The sequence below is a fragment of the Sapajus apella genome, unplaced genomic scaffold, assembly GCF_009761245.1.
Source record: "Sapajus apella isolate SASKATOON/1434 unplaced genomic scaffold, GSC_monkey_1.0 scaffold26, whole genome shotgun sequence".
Lineage (NCBI taxonomy): Eukaryota > Metazoa > Chordata > Mammalia > Primates > Cebidae > Sapajus > Sapajus apella.
In genome coordinates this window covers 23,820,895-23,825,529 of record NW_022436966.1, presented here as the reverse complement: position 1 = coordinate 23,825,529, position 4,635 = coordinate 23,820,895, and the positions used below count along the sequence as shown (strand labels likewise).

Below are 4,635 nucleotides of genomic sequence, written 5' to 3'. Positions count from 1 at the left end.
AGTTTTTCAAGATAAAGATCCAATCGTTAGAATTTTAGATTTATGATATTCATTAGACTATAAGAGAAGGTTTATTTCTCAGAACAGAATGAATCAAAGACAGCTTTCAGGCAAAGACTAGGCAAGCATATTACTTTCAAACAACAATGACACCCTATGGCAACAGATAAATCAATAAAAGTTTTCTTAGGATAAATTCTTATATATTATGCTTAATTAGCTCATATATATTAAAAGTGTTTTTATGTTATGGATACAGTGAATGTGCTTTACAGTGAAGTGCAAGAATGATTTAAAGCACCCCAGGGTGAGGAAAAAGTAGCATGTAGCAAAGGCAAAGGGTGTGAGGTCATCCATTAACCTACTTACATAAATAGGCTGCCTCATGCATTCACAGAGCCAATTTGCGGTGTATGTATGTGATGTCAGGGGACACAGCAATATCAGATGCCCTGTCTTCCCCTAGCTGATACCCCTCACAGAACTTTAGTGTACACAGGCATGACAATGGTCCCTCTCCAGTGTTTCTGGCTAGAAAAATTCTACCCATGGCCCCTGCAAGAAAGGAAACTTTGCTCAGGAGCTGCCAGTGATTGGACCAAGAGTGGACACCTTCCTCAAGAGTGGTGTCCTCAAGAACACCTATGGACTTACTGATTAGGCTCATCGGCCTCATAGGCTAATCAGTAAGTCCACAGGTGCTCTGGTGCAAGTCATTTTAAGAATGGTAAGAATGATGGCATGGGTTATAAGGTCAGGTGCTTACAGAATTTTCATAGCCAAATTTTAGAAGATTTTCTAGCTAAAAATTAGAAGACAGAAAAACAGATCCAATTCTAAATCTGGAAACTTGAATCATCAAAAGCCAGGTTAGCAAAGCACAGATTGATAGTGATCCTTTTGCATACAATATTTTAAACAAACCATTTTGGTTCCCTCTGGGCAGGCTTACGTGCTGTCTGTAGATGTAATATTGACTTCTTAAACTCAGAAATTTATATTGCCTTTTGTTCTCAAGTATCATCCAAGGCAGTTTGAATTCTAGATCTACCTTATGAGGTTACTGCTCTTCCCCCATCCCCAAATTGAGATAATGATCTCTGAAGGAGGTAGAAGTGATGTTCCTCCAGGGAAAAAAGGAAAAACACCTGAGGACTCATTATAACCCAGTGGCACAATGGTGTCGAATATAAATTTTAGGCCTCAGGCAAACTTTTGCAAAAGTTCATCTCCTTGGCAGAAAAATTATCTCCAGTGGATGAGCCTTTCCTATACCTATATCTTGTACCTCTAAATGACTGAATTCTAGCGCTAACAGGATTATCTCATTTGTTTCTATCCTTGTTCGTGATAGATGACTAAAGCACTAATATGATATCACCCAGGCATTTGGGGGCAGAGGCAAAACTACATTCCAGGTTTCTAACTCCCTCCTGATGGGTAATCTTTCACACTACCACGCTGTCTCTACTTCATGAGCTGCTGTGGGGGCGGGGGGGGGCGTGGCCCCGGGCTTCCAGGTGGTGCACCTCAAGCCGTGACTGTGGACAATCGCCTGGACAGCCTGCAGCTGGTACCGTGGGGCTGGCGGCCCAAGGCCGAAGAGATCAGCAAACAGAGGGAGCAAAGCTTGTACTGGCTTGCAATTCAGCAGCTGCCTACAGACCCCATAGAAGAACAGTTTCCTGTCCTAAACGTGACCCGGTACTACAACGCCATGGCGACGTGGTGGAAGAGGAGGAGAATTCCTGCACCTACTATGAGTGCCACTGCCCGCCCTCCACGGTGATTGAGAAGCAACTCCGGGAGTTCAACATCTGCGGGCGCTGCCAGGTGGCCCGGTACTGCGGCTCCCAGTGTCAGCAGAAGGACTGGCCGGCCCACAAGAAACACCGTCCCTTCCAGCAAGAGCTCCAGCCGGAGCTAGGACGGGTGGGCGGGGCAGCCGCATACAGTCGCAGCCCCCGGGCTCTGCCTACAGGGCACCATGCATCAGCTTCATTCAACCCAGTCCTGTGATGCTCGCCAGAAATTACTCCTGCCTTAGTTTGATTGAACTCCTCCCTCTAACAAGGAGCACTAATGTAGACACTGTTCCAGGATCTCCTATCTCAACCAAATATGAGGTTCTTAGCCTGGATTAGTCTTTATTTCCTTAGCTTCAAGGATTACAAACCTCTTTAAATTTTATGCACAGTTTGTGCCTAAGTGCCCCCTGTGTAAAGAACCCATGATTTTTATTAAAGATACTAAGAACCATGGCTTTAAAATGTGCTGTAAGCCTAACTTTTGGCTCTCCTGAATGTAATGAATGGTATGCATCCCACTACAGTCTACTAGGAGTCTGCATTGATTACATATGACAAAACCTTTACAGAGAAATAGAAATATTATTACATGGTGCATCAGTTGCCGTTGGAGTGTCTGGCTCCAAATATTTCTTGCAAATATGTCCTGTTTCTTGCTTGAATCTTATGGTAGATGGGACCTTGTTCCCCGATGTAAATGCATGGTAGGCATAGGAGGTAAAGGAGAAAGCAGCACCACATGCTCATGTATCCACAAAGTTTGAACCAGAGTTGTCTAATGAACCTCTGAGAAGCCTTTCCTGGTAACTCTTAGAAAGCAACAAATCTAATCGATTTTCTGTAACCATTAAACTTGTTGTGTTCTACAGAATACAGCTAATTTTTATTTTTGGGCAAGACAGTCCTTCTGCACAATTTGTTAACAACACAAAACGATAGCCCTTAAGACATGCAAGGCTAATCTTCAGTCCTATCACCTGGCAGGGGAGATAACTGGGACCCAAGTCACTTCTCACTGAGCACCTACATATCTTACCCTCCTTAGTAAAACCTAAGGACCAAATAAGGGAATTACAAATTAATATTTTGAGTTTAATACCACCCCTCACAGTGTTCACTTTAGTCAAATCGTGAGGCTACATTCAGAAAACGGACAACTTGTTTGGACCAGAGGAAAGAATGAGAATGGATTTGTGCAGGATGAGTTCTACAAACTCCCTGTGCTCTGACAGCTCTCACACATCAGTCCCAATGTAAAAACAGTGTCTGCACTATGTTTAGGAAGCATTACAATCACTTACTGTGCATAATTAATTTATAGTAACTATTTGTTGAATACATACTAAAGGCCAAGTGACATGCCAAGTGTTAAAGATAATACATATAAAACAAAATCAAAACCAAACAAAAATTACAATCTTTGCATCCAAAAGTTCATAATCTAGTAATGGTATTTATGCTTGCTATTTATTGAACACTTACTATGCGGTAGGGACTTCCTTAACAATTTCAGCTTTTTATCTCATTTAATTTTCTTAATACTATGAAACAGTTTAAGAGCAAAACTTATTAGGCAAACTACATGTTGAGGTTTTTAAAAAATTTGTTAACATAGAAACTAACAGAAATAGGAGAGCTGAAATTGAGTTAATGATGAAGGAGAAAATGTATATCTTCCATAGTTGGGGTCCCCAACCCCAGGAGCACAATCAGGTACCAGTCTGTGGCCTGCCAGGAACTGGACCGCACAGCAGGATGTGAGTAGTGGGTGATCCAGTGAAGCTGAGCCCCACCTCCTGTCAGATCAGTGGCAGCATTAGATTCTCATAGGAGTGCAAACCCTACTGTGAATTGCACATGTGAGGGATCTAGGTTGTATACTCCTTATGAGAATCTAATGATAAATGTAATGTGCCTGAATCATCCTGAAACCATCCCCACCCCTACTCCTGTCAATGGAAAAACTGTTTTCCACAAAACCAGCCCATGATGCCAGAAAGGTTGGGGACTGCTCTTCTACAGCAATGTTTCTTATTGTGTAGTCTAGGTATTAGTATCAGTCTGTAAACTGTTACTTGTCAAGTCCAGGTAAGTTTAAAAATCGTGACAAAGTTTAGAAACTTTAATAGAAGTGTGACATTGCTGTGACATTCAGTGATTCATTGATGGTCTCATCTCATTGAACAGGATATAGATCATTTGTGTGTTTCTGGACTTACACGGTGAATTGTTTGTAGTGGAGTGTAGGTAAACTGACTTTCAAGAAAAAGCAGCAAACCACAACCAAAAAAACTTCACTTTGACTTGTAGCCTTGGCCAATTTATAATGTAAATACTCCCACATGGTTGATTTCAAGCTACCAATGTGATAGAGAAAACAGAAAATTTAGCAATCAGCATTTCTGAGCCAGGAAAAGCTGACTTCAACACATCATTGGGTGATATGAGCTGTATACTTGTCCTGCATGATAGGACCACTTATTAACGCATGACAGATGAGAGGAAAAAGAACTCATCTTTCGGAATGACAAGGCACAAATTACTGGCTAATTGGACATTGCTGTGAATTCTTCATGTTTTTATTAGTAGGTCTAAGTTAACCCTAGACGTAATGGTTTAGGGCCATCTTAACAAAGATGCCAGGTGTGAAGATAAAAATTTAGCACACTTATCAGGACCCATTCCTCCACTTTCTCCCTGGTCATTTTATGACAGTTTTTTATTTTTCTTTTTACTTTAGTTTCCACTGTTTACTTCATTATAACTCAGTAGGTAGTTTTCTTTGTAGAGCCAAGAAGTAGACTAATTGGAGGTCAGTGGTCTCTTT

General features: G+C 41.4%; 1 pseudogene; it reads left to right on the top strand.

Moving 5' to 3' along the window:
• The first annotated feature begins 1,449 nt into the window (after positions 1-1,449).
• Positions 1,450-2,019, top strand: LOC116560391 (annotated as a pseudogene).
• Positions 2,020-4,635: the final 2,616 nt, after the last annotated feature.